We start from the raw sequence: 12,863 nt of genomic DNA, 5'->3' as shown, positions 1-12,863 counted from the left end.
CAATACCCATATACAACCCATATAGTGTCTACGAAGACTCTAAAGATACAAAAGAGAGTCATAACAGCGCCGGGAACAAGGCCCCGGCTATACCTCAGAACGTGGCAAACATATAAACAAAAGATGTACTACATGACCCCAGGAAGAAATGGGGCTCACCAAGTCTGTTGGGAAGATGATGATGATGCACCACTAGCTGCGATCAACACTGACTGCTATGGAACCACCTACATCCATTTAAAGATGTAGCGCCCCCGGCAAAAGGGACGTTAGTACTGTCGAATAGTACTAGTATGTAAAACTAAACACCAATCTCAATAGAGCGAACAATGAAATAAAAGGGGAAGCAGTCATGATATACAACAAGAGCTTCAAACACATACGAAAACATCAAGTAAGGATCACACAATTTCCGATTAAGTTTCCATCTTATTTAGGTTTGATAATCTCAGTGCCATGTGCCACAATCCATAATACCACCATGTTCCTACATGGAGTCCGATCTCGACCCGACCGACTAGGTCATCTAATTTGGGACATCAACCATTTCCATAATTTCAATCAATCAATCCAGCACAATTACCACCATGTGTGCGGCATGGTGTCCGATCACAGCCTGATCAGCTAGGCCATCTCACTTGAGACATCAACCATTCAATCGTTCATCTCAATTCACATTTCCTTCCCATCTTTCATTACATGGCACGAGTAGCCTAAATTATTAAATCGTTCTTGGAACTTGGCCGTATCTTACAATTCAAGTTTCCCTTTTTATATATTCAAATAACATTATCATCCACATCAATAAGGCCTATCATGTATGGCATTGCATACACATGGGGAAGGCATGGAAAATCTTAATCATACGAAGGCTTTTCATACAAATGGCATAGCAAGCTTTATTCTCCCCTTATGTGCCTTATAGAATTCAAGAAACCGCTCTATTTCCCTTGTAAACATTCTCACGATCCCTCTTTACTATTAAACACCTCCCGAAACACATATCAACACCCTTTATATATATATATATATATATATATATATATATATATATATAAAATTCAAGCAAAATTACATAGTCATGACAGAAAATTTAAGGGCACTAGTGTTACCCATTGATGCCAAATAGTTACAGACATTACTAGATAAAGTTCTAAAGCCATTACAAACACCATGTTTGTCCATTTCTTGCTCAACAAAAAAAGGAGGACGTGCATGGTGATAACATTTAGATGAAGAAACATTTCTGGTGGCTTGCTTGGCTAGTATATGGGCCACCATATTTCCTTCTCTGAAATTATGCTTCAGCGTTTGGATCTTCAGTTGGTGCATTAACCATCTGCATTCACAAACAACATTGGAATAGTTAGAATTATTATCATAAAGGAGTTTTATAACCTCAGTGAAATCAGTTTCAACTTCTATCTTCGTGAAGTTCATGTTTCTTGCTATTTTTAGTCCTTCTAGTATTGCTTGTAGTTCTGCATGGATGGGGGAGATTGCTTTGCATGATTTATTGAATCCAACAATCCAGTCCCCGTTGCTATTTCGAAAGACTCCTCCAATACCTGTCCTGCTACTTTTGTTTATCAAAAGCACCATCACAGTTCAATTTTATATAGCCTTTGTTAGGCTTTATCCAACTAATGTCTACCCTGACAGTTTTGTCCATAAGAGGTTTTTTTCCAGTGAAGAAATTAAATTCCCAAAAAGCATTCATAACCTTTCTTATGTCAAGGTTATTATTGAAGTTGTTGATGTTATTGTTGTTCCTATTTTTCCATAGTTCCCATATACAATAGGAAAATATAGTAATCCATTTTCCATCGTGATTGTAATGCTTAATGAAGAAATCTCTTAGGTTTGCCAGTTTTTATTGTGCTCAATATCCAAAGTAGGTAAGCCCATTTTATCCCAAAAGTTCCTTGCGATTGAACATCTTGTAAAGATGTGTTGTATGTCTTCAATACCTAATCTACACATTGTACAATTAGGATCAATATTAATACCTATTTTAGCTAAGTAGGCCCGACAAGGAATACGGTTGTGCATGCATTGCCATAAGAAGAATTTAATTTTGACCGGACAATGGAGCTCCCAAATCCATTTAAAAGGTTTTGAGGTAGGTTCATAATCATGGATGAGTTTATAGCAAGACTTAGTCGTGAAAAGACCTGAAGAGTTAGGGTGCCAACTTATTTTATCAGTTGTTGAACCTTTACCAGGAATAGGAGTGGAGAGAATGCTGTTGAGGATATCGGCAGGTGATCAAAGGAGATGGCTTTGCTATTCCATTCATTATTGTGAATGATGTTATTTAGACTGAGGTGTTGATCAATAGTGTTTAGGGGACCTTCAATTTGGCTTCTAAGTGATTTATAATTGAAAATCCAAATGTTGTTCCAAATATTGATATTGGAGTTGGTACTAGGGTGCCATACAATGCCCTTATTGCAAATTTTCCACCCTTGTAAAATGGATTTCCAGATAAAGGAGGAGTTATGTAAGGTCTTTCTAGTGCCATATTTGGATAGTAAAATCTGACCCCAGGGAGAAGAAGTATTATTTAGCAGTCTCCAAACAAGCCCTGAAAGAAGGGCTAGATTTTTGGACTTTGCTTGATGAATCCCTAATCCTCCCTCAGACTTATCTCTAGTAATCACTTGCCAATTGATTAAGTGCAATTTTTTATAGGAATTAGAGGAACCCCAGATAAAATCCCTTTGGATTTTATCAATCTTTTTCAGGATTTTGGGGGGTAGAAGGGTATACTGCATGGAGTGAGCGGGTATAGCACTCAAAGAACTTGAGGCTAAAGTTGTTCTTCCTGCCATGTTTAAGAAAGAACACTTCCAGTGTGATAATTTGGATTGCATTTTATCAATTAGAAACTAGAAGTCTTTTGCTCTAGGAGAGTGGCTAAGTATTGGAAAGCCTAGGTAATTGCCAAAATCCTTCGTTGATTTGATACAAAAGAGATTTGATAAAAAAAATTCTAAAATCAGGTGGGCAGTGGCTAGGCAACACAATTTTAGACTTTTTTTTGTTGATGGCAAGTCCAGATTCAGTGCAAAAGAAGTCAAGGCAAGATTTGATACAAAAACTCATTTTTTTGTTAGCCTTGCCACTAGGGTAATATCATCCGCAAAGAAGATATGGGAGATGTTTGGATTTTTATTTTTAAAATAGATGGGGTCCCATTGCAACGTATTAACTTGATAATTAATAAGACGAGATAATAACTCAAGACAAAGAATGAAAATATATGGGGAGAGGGGGTCACCTTGACGAATTCCTCGACTTGGTTGGAAGAAGCTAGTTCTCACACCATTTACTATAATGCTCATGGAGCTTGTACAGATGCAGTGCATTATTAGACGGGATAGATTAGGTGGAAATTTAAAAAACCTAAGAGTTTTATAAACAAAAGACCATTCCAATCGATCAAAAGCTTTTTCCAAGTCTAATTTGATGATCATGTCGAAATTTGACTTTTTGTTTTTGTGTAACTCGTTCATGATCTCTTGGATTATTATAGCATTGTCAAGAAGAAGATGCCGATATTGGCAGAGGTATTGATGCCTACTTCGCCGATATGAACACGCTCTCCTATTCTTAATGAAGCTAGCTTGCATTGGGCTTATTAAGTAAGGAAGGTAAGGTTTTATTCTATTTGCAATAATTTTAGTGACAATTTTATAGAAGGTGTTACAAAGGCCAATTGGCCGTAAATTTTTAAGGTTGTTTGCATTAGGAAATTTAGGAATTAGACAAATAAAAGTATTACTGAAGCCATTTTGAAGTGATTGAGATTCAAATACTTTGTGACAATAATTGATAATAGAGGGGCCAATAGAATGCCAATATTTCTTATAGAAAAATGGATGAATACCATCCAGACCTGGTACCTTAAAGGGTTTGAACGAGAGAAGGGCCCTGGTAATTTCAGAATTATTAAGAGGATTATCGAGGCAGCTTAAATCAATTGTTTTAGTGAAAGAGGCCTCATCAAGATTAATATAATTAGGGGAAGATATTTTTGATGTTGTAAAAGTACTTTTAAAGAAGCTAAGTGCATGGTCAAGAATTAAATTGGGATCCAAGATCCTTTGACCATTATCGTCAGTAGAATACATAATAGCATTACGACGTTTACGATTTGAGGCCGTTACATGAAAAAACTTGGTATTTGCCTTACCCTCATTAATCCAGTTTATTCTAGACCTAAGTTTCCAGAAATCATGTTCCATTGATAGAATGGAGTTGTATTCGTGTTGTAAATTGGATTCTAGGTCTTGTAAGAAGTGGCTTTTATGATAATTAGGAGAGTATTGTATACCACTTAGTCTAGCCAGGATCCTTTTTTTCTTTTTGAGAATGTCACCAAAGGTATCATTTTTCCACTTAATGACTTCCTTTCTAAAGGTGTGTTGAGCATTGACAAGATTATCATTAATCCAACAGTGGTTAACAAGATTAATGAAATCCGGATGTCTACACCAAATGGTTTCTAGACGAAAGGGCTTATTAAAGTGGTTAACATTTTTAGGGCAAAGAGTTAATAGTAAGGGGTTGTGATCCGAGTGAGTTTTAGGTAGGTGAACTACCATAGCTTTGGGGTATAAGGATAGCCATTCCTCATTAACAAAAATTTTGTCTAACCTTTCTAATATAAGCCCTTTAGTTTTTTTCCTAAGATTAGACCAAGTATATTTTGGGCCTTTATAACCTAGGTCTAATAGACGACACTTGTTAATAGAGTTCCAAATAGAGTTGCTACGTCTACGGTTGATAGGATTACCCCCTAGTTTATCATTAGAACTAATTACATTATTAAAATCCCCTCCTACCAACCAAGGGCCTTTGTAGGTTGAACTAATATTTTCTAAATTATTCCAAAGGATATTCCTTTGATCTATTTTTGTACTGGCGTATACAGAAGAGAATAACCAAGTGGAGTGGAAGGGAGTTACCTCAATCAGTGCATGGATTTCTTGATTCCTCCTAACAAAGTTGTGAACCTTGACAAGGCTAGCGTCCCATAGTATAACCATTCCTCCAGATTGGCCATCACTTGGCACTTCGATCATTTCAGAAAAAGCATAGTCACTTAAGAGAGAAAAGTGACTTTCCATTCTAGTTTCTAATAAGGCAACCATGCATGGCCTATGGGTGTCTAACATCTCTCTGAAGTTTGCCTTAAGCTATCATTGTTTCCCCCACGTATATTCCAGATAATAAAATTTGTAGGCCTAAACATCATGGCTTGGTTGTTGGTTGGACCATTGTCCGTTTGAGTTTGAAACACTGGATTCCTCCTTAGGCTTGGGACTAGGATCATTGCATGATTCTGTAGGATCCTGGGGTGGTCTCACATCCATTGAGCATTTGTAGAGAGCTGGGGGGCAACTGAGCACATACCTCTTCTCTAGGAGTTCCCTGAAGGGATAGACTTTTATTTCATTGAGGCTTGAAAGTTCTAGGACTGGACCTGACCCTAGTAGGTTGATCTCTTCTTCCTCTTCCATTAGAACATTTTCTGGTTCACCAAAAAGAATTGGCTAAAGGGGTGTTTTCTACTTTATAAAATGATTTTGGGAAGTTTAGTTTGTCTAAAAGGCTTGATTTTGACTGTTGACTTGAAGAGTTTTGAGAGAAATTGAATGGGTCATACAAGGGAAAAGAAAGAATGAGAAAATTCACCATTTCTTTTAGCAAAAATTAATCCAGCACTTGTTTACTCGTGTACTCGATGGGTTCTTTTCTAAGAAAACGACACTGTATAGTCGCTCTCAAAGTAATAGCCAAATATATATATATATACTTATGTATGTTACATATAAAAAATATATAAATTTTATACACTTTTTCGCTACGGGATATAATAATTTCGGTAGTGCGTAAAAGTGGTCTTTGCCCTTCTTTTCTACATAAATTACTTGTGAAGTCAGTTTTCTGGTCAACCAACCAAAAATACCAGGCATTGACGAAGATTTTTCATATTTTACAAAAGAAAGGTGAAAAAAGGAAAAAATATTTCATGTATAGAATAATGTCTTAATTGAAGGTAATAATGAGGTACAACAATGCCATTTAAGTCCATCAACTATAGTACGGAGTTGTTAATTTACATATTCGAACCAGCAAGGAGTTTGTCTTCCGTTATAAGAAATAAAATTACGAAATTAAATTGTTGTTGTACACGATCTACATTTTAGTAGTTTTAACCAATTTAGAACGAAAAATACAAAACTCACACATGTGCTAGTGTTAATTTTAGTTTTTTTTTTTTTTGATAATAGTAGACGATATATTATAAAAACTTAGGTCACGTTTACATGGTTACAGATACTAGCACCGCACATTGGTGGATTGTCTTGTGCAATACATTGATTGCCTAAGGATCTTAGTCTATTACATGCATCAGTAGATATAGTTTTAACAAAAAGATAGGCTCCATTTTCTTCCATGGTTGACAGCTTCGACAAAAAGGGAGGTGGTGTAGCATGGATCTTTGGACACTGTGCATGTAGTTGTCTATAGCTTTCATCTGTGGCGTCTTTAGCTAGGGTATGCGCCACTTGGTTGCCTTCTCTGAAGTTATGCCGTAGGACGAGGTCCTTCCGGTGGAGCATTAATGATCTGCATGCAAAGATGATGTTAGTAAACACTAGATGATCTTGGTGTATTGCTTTTATTGCCTCCGTTGAGCCAGTCTCTACTTCGAGTGGAAAGAGGCCGCATGTGGTTGCTATTTGCAGGCCCTCGTGTATTGCCTGTAGCTTTGTTTGAAGAGCTGAAAATGCTGTTATCTGCTTTGAAATCCAAGTATCCATTTGCCCGTATGGTTTCAGATCACACCTCCAATGCCTGATTTGTGTGTACTATCTTTGTATGCACCATCTGTATTTAATTTGTACCAGTTTCTCTGAGGCTTGTGCCAGCTTATATTGACAGTCGATTTTGCTTGGGTTGGCCCTCCCTTAGTGTTTAGCAGGATGTATTCAGAGGCTGATTTTATAAAAGTGTTTAGGTTTGGACTGAAGTTAGTGTTGTTAACATTATTCTTGTTCCTGTTGATCCAGATTCCCCAGATAATGAAGGGAAGGAGAGTTTGCCATTCCATGGAAGAAGAAGTGTTTACATTGTTGAGGTTGCTTAGATTGGTTAGCCAATGATGGTGGCTAATGATTTGTTGGACGTTAATGTTTAAGGAATTCCAGATATGCTTCACCTTAGGGCAAAGAAAGAAGATGTGTGTTGTGTCTTCCTCATTTGTTCTGCATATCAGACATTGAGGGTCGATATTGATGCCTATTCGCTTGAGATATTGACGACTAGGAATTCTATTGTGAAGGCATAGCCAGAGAAAATATTTTATTTTGTTTGGTCAGTGTAATTGCCATATCCAGCTGAACTCCGTTGTGGTTATGTTATTATCGCTGTTGATTAGTTGATAGGCACTGTTGGTATTGAAGTGGCCATTATTACTGAGGTTCCATAGAGGTTTGTCATGGTTATTCTCGTTTAGGGGTTGAGGGATGCTCTTAATGTTATTTACCACATGGGGAGGGATTTGCATGGAAATTTTTGATAGTGACCACTTGTTATTGTGGTAGATATGCTTTATTTGTATTTTATTTTCATGCTCTTGAAGGGGACCCTCGATACAATGTCTAAGTGGTGGGGAATTAGGAATCCAGCAGGAGTGCCAAATATTAAGAGTGGATTTTTTGCTAGGTTGCCTTCGGATGGCTTTAGAACAAATGTTCCAACCTTTCAGAATGCTTTTCCAAATGAAGGAATAGTTTTTTGATTTTATGGAAGAGTATTTACTGATAAGGAGGCTAGCCCAGGGCATTGTTGGACTAGAGAGGATTCGCCAAGTTAGACCACTTACCAAAGCGGTGTTTTTAGAGTTAGTTAGGGCTAGTAATAGTTTTCCAATTAACGAGATGGATTTTTTTCTTTTCATTGGTGGAACCCCAAATGAAATTTCTTTGAATTTGGTCAATTTTTTATGGATTCCCGTAGGCATAATGGTGTATTGCATTATGTGGTTTGAAAGGCTGTTTAGGGAAGATTGAGCTAATGTGGTGCGACCCGCAATATTGAGGAATTTAGATTTCCAAGTAGCAAGCTTGTTATGCATTTTATCTATAATAAATTGGAAATCTTTTGCTTTTGGTTTTTTTTCTAAGATTGGAAATCCAAGATACTTGCCAAATGGTTGGCTAATCTTGATGTTAAAGCCGTTAGCAATGTCTTTTGACAATGTTTTTGGACAGTTTTTGGAGAATAAGATTTTTGATTTTTGGAGGTTGATTTGTTGCCCAGATAGTTCACAAAAGGATTTTAAACAGTTATTTATAGTATTAAAATTCTTAATGTCTGCCCGAGCCATTAGAGTTAGGTCATCTACAAAAAATAAATGGGATATGCCCATGTCCTTGTTTGATAAGTGGATGGGATTCCACAAATAAGTGTCCACTCGGTTGAGGATAGTTATGGACAACATTTCCATACATAATATAAAAATGTAGGGGGATAGACGGCAGCCTTGTCTAATGCCCCTACTGGGGCTAAAGAAATTTGTTGTTGTTCTATTTACCAGGATTGCAATGTGGCTGGAGCAGATACAGTTCATTATGAGCCTTTTGGTCCTTGGAGGGAAATTGAAGTATGAAAGGGTTCGATAGATGAATGACCATTCAAGTCTGTCGAAGGCTTTTTCAAGATCTAATTTGAGGATCATGTTGGCCCTTTTCCCTTTCATTTCTTTAAAATGGTTATAGATTTCTTGTACGATAATAGCGTTATCACAGGCTCTTCTACCTTTAATAAAGCTAGTTTGGAATGGGCTAATTAATTTCTGGATGTATGATTGAATCCTGTTTGTTATTATCTTGGTAATAATTTTGTAAACAGTATTACAGAGGCCTATTGGCCTAAAGTTTTTCAAATTGTTTGCATTGGGTATTTTTGGTATAAGGCATATGTAAGTGTTGTTGATCCCTGCGGGAAGAGTTTGGGTTTTGAAAATATTTTGGCACAGGTCAATTACTGAGTGACCTACTATATTCCAGTATTTGTGGTAGAAAAAAGGGTGGAAACCATTAGGGTCTGGTGCTTTAAAAGGTTTCATGGAAAAAATGGCATTCGTCACCTCTGATGGGTGCAATTGTTTATCTATTGTTGAAAGGTCTATCTTTTTGAAATTATGGATGTCTTTTTTGGTGCTAGACCAGCCTGTCATGCTGTGATTGGTAGTGAACAAGTTTTTAAAGTAATTGGTAGTGTGAAGTATAATTTCATTAGGGTCGTTTATCTAATTACCAAAATTGTCCTTGAAAAAGGTTATTTTATTTCTACGTTGCCTATTGGTAGGCATGATGTGGAAAAATTTAGTGTTTGCATCACCATCTTGAATCCAGGAGATTCTAGCTCTTAATTTCCAGTAATCATCCTCAATTCTTAAAATGTTGTTGTAGTCTATTTGGAGATTATTTTCTAGTTGCTTAAGGAAATTGCTAGTAGTGTAGTTAGCAGAGTTTTGAATTCCTCTAAGTCTAGCTAGAATGTTCTTTTTCTTTCTGTAGGTATCACCAAAATTTTTAGACTTTCATTCTTTAATGTTGTCACGAAATTTGGAGGAGGCTAGAGTGTAACTAGTGTTGTCCCAACTATCATTAACAAGATTAATGCATTGAGAGTGTCTACACCAAAAGGTTTATAGTCTAAAGGGTTTATTGGAATTACAAGTTATCTTAGGCATAATTTCTACTAGAAGAGGGTTATGGTCGGAGTAAGTTTTAGGGAGGTGTGTCACAGTTGCCCTAGGGAATAGGTTGATCCATTCCTCATTTGCAAAGACTTTGTCGAGTCTTTCCATAATTAGGCCTTTGTTAATTTTTCTATGATTAGACCACGCAAACTTACATCCTTTAAAACCAAGGTCTATAAGGTTGCATCATTGATGCATTTCCACAAAGTTTTGGCCCGTTTTGTGTTGATAGATCTACCCCTATTTTCTCATTTTGGCTAAGGATATCGTTAAAGTAACCTCCCATGAGCCAAGGCCCTTTATAGGAAGTATGGTGATCAATGATGTTTTCCCACATTTTATTCCTAAGGTTAATGTCTGTGCTAGCGTAAATGGAAGTATACAACCAAGATTTTTGAGTAGAGATTACCTCAATGGTGGCACTGATCTCTTGGCTCCTACGGACGAAACTGTGTACATTGACAATTGTGTGGTTCCACAGGATTACCATACCACCTGACTGCCCATCCGCCGGAATTTGTAAAATGTCTGAGAAGCCAAATGGATTGAGAAGGGAGAGGTGGTTGTCCATTCTAGTTTCCAAAAGTGCAACCGTACTGGGGTGGTGAATGTTGGCTAACTCCCTGAAATTAAGCCTAAAAGCTTCGTTGTTTCCTCCACGAATATTCCATATTGTAAAGGTTGTGGCCCTATTCATGTTGAGATTTTGATTGTGTATATCCCCATTCTCCCTCATTGGCACAAGGTTTGGATTCCTCCTTTGATATGGCACCGGTATCATCGCATGCTAACCCACAGTTGGGTCTGCAGGTGGCCTTATGTCCATTGTGCACTTGTAAAGTGCCATTGGACAGTAGAGTATCTGCCTCTGTTCTTGCATCTCCGTGAATAGAAAGATCTTTATTTCGTCTAGGTTTGAATCTTCCACTAGGTTTTCTGGTATTAAGTAGACTGGAGCCACTTCGTCCTCCATATGTTGGTCCATTTGAGGATGGTTTGGGTTTGCGGGTTGATGTGGAGGACCTTGATTGTGCATGTGTGGTGTGTTGTGTGCATGTGGGGTTGTTGGTGGAGCTGGCTGGGAGTTCCAAGGGGTGAAGACAGGGTTGATGTTTGTCATCACCTCTGGTGTAAAGAAGGGTAACTCCATCGATGGAGTTGGGGTCTGCATTTGGACAAAATGTGAAGGGAGGTTCCAATCCTCCCTCATGGTATTTGTTAGGTTGGCAGGCAAATTTGGGGCTACTGGCTGGAGTATGTTGTTGATCCAAATTTGATTGACATAGTTGCTCATTGCCAATCGAACACCCTCTGAGATGAGTTGGGCTAGATAGTGTGTGTTCTGGATCACAATCACTATCTCCCTCCCCTCTAGCATGGTGTTGAATGAAATTGCATGTCCTGTCAGCCCCATTTCCACCCAAGACAATGGTTGGTGATTCTGTGGAGTGGTGGCTGGATCAGGATTCTGCGTGGTAGATTTTGATTTTGGGGTGGTGGAGGGTTCTCCATGGTGAGTGGATGAGTTATTCTCTGTAGTTGTATCAATCGGTATCTCCTTCTCACTGAAATGGGGATTCTTGGCATTGTTGTTGAATTGGAGATGTTTTATAGAAAAGGGAGAAGTGTTCTTAGGATTTTGTAGAGTAGCTTCTTGGCTTTCAATGATTACTTCAGATTGCATGCTGTTAGAATGGTTTAGCGTAGGTGTTTCAATAGAGATGGACGACAATTGGTTGTGGGAGACATGTATATTATTGTTTGCCATTTGTTGATGTTTGATTTCTTCTGTTGCCAAGTGTTTTTGCCTATTGTAATCTTGCATGGATTTGTTTTGGTCAGGCGGGCTGTATTCAGATAGGGGTGGGTAGGGTTTATTAGAGGTGGTTTTGGGTGGATTCGTGGGTAAAGGGTTAGGGTGCACGTAAGGTGATTGGTTGGCTGGGAGGGCGTGCTCGTGTGGGGGAGTCAGGGTGGTTTGTGTCAGTAGGTAGGCCCCTTTTCTTATTGTTTTTATTTGAATTAGATAAGTTATTAGTAATAGATAAATAATTATTATTTTTTTATCATGCAAATAATTGGTATTGTAGGCGGTTTTTCCCAAAATCGTATCTGCTTCTTGTAAGAGATGTAAGTGGTTTTTTGTCTTCATGTTTCCATTGTGATTTTCCGTTGATGTTGTCAGATTGGGAGGGGAGTTAGGTGTGTTGGTTAGGGAGTTTTTATTTTTGCAAGTGGATTTTTGGGAAGTCAGATATTTCCTAGTACCTGCATAAAAAATGTTCACGTTAATACCTGTACCTGGGTCGTGGATAGATGTGTTAGCTTCTTTCTTTTTTCCTTTGCCAAAGGAGACTGTCTTCCATCCGTTGTTTTCATCATTCTGCACTTTGTTTTGTTGTGATTTGGTGCATATGGAAGGTTTTTCTTGGCTGGGGCTGTCTTTCCAACGGTTGCATTGTCTTGAGGGGTGTCCTAGGTGTCCACAGTTTTTGCATAGTAGATCCTCTCCTTCATATAGGATTTGTTGTTTGTGTGAGCCTATGAACACAAAAGGTTTCACTGGTTTGTCGAGTGGCAGTTCCACACATAATCTGGCATAACGGCCTCTTAGAGCTGCAGAGGTGCACGCATCAACCTTGAGGAGTCTGCCTATTGTACTGCCCACTTTTTTCAATATTTCTCCATCGTAAAACTCAATTGGTAATTGGGGGAGTCTGATCCAAATGGCCGTGAGAGATTGCCTTGCCTTTGTGGCCACGAAATTTGGTTCCCAGCGTTGCATTGAGAGGAAATGACCAAATATAAACCAAGGTCCATTTTGTAGAGATTTTATCATGTTTTCCTCTCCGTTAAAACGGACAATGTAATAGTCTTCCCCTAGATCAATGAGTGGAAAAGCCTCTGATGGTCTCCATAAGTCGATTATCTTTTTTTTTAAAACATCATGGAGAATTCTTTTCCCTTGAAGTTTGATTATAAGGGAGAATCTCCATGGGTGATAAATTCTTTTTTTGTCTTCCTTGGTGATTTGAACAGTGTAAGTATTGTTTTGTGGTTCTGGGGTTTGAGTGTCTTC

The sequence above is a fragment of the Nicotiana attenuata genome, chromosome 2, assembly GCF_001879085.1.
Source record: "Nicotiana attenuata strain UT chromosome 2, NIATTr2, whole genome shotgun sequence".
Taxonomy (NCBI): Eukaryota; Viridiplantae; Streptophyta; class Magnoliopsida; order Solanales; family Solanaceae; genus Nicotiana; species Nicotiana attenuata.
Note: the sequence above shows the minus strand (reverse complement) of the source record.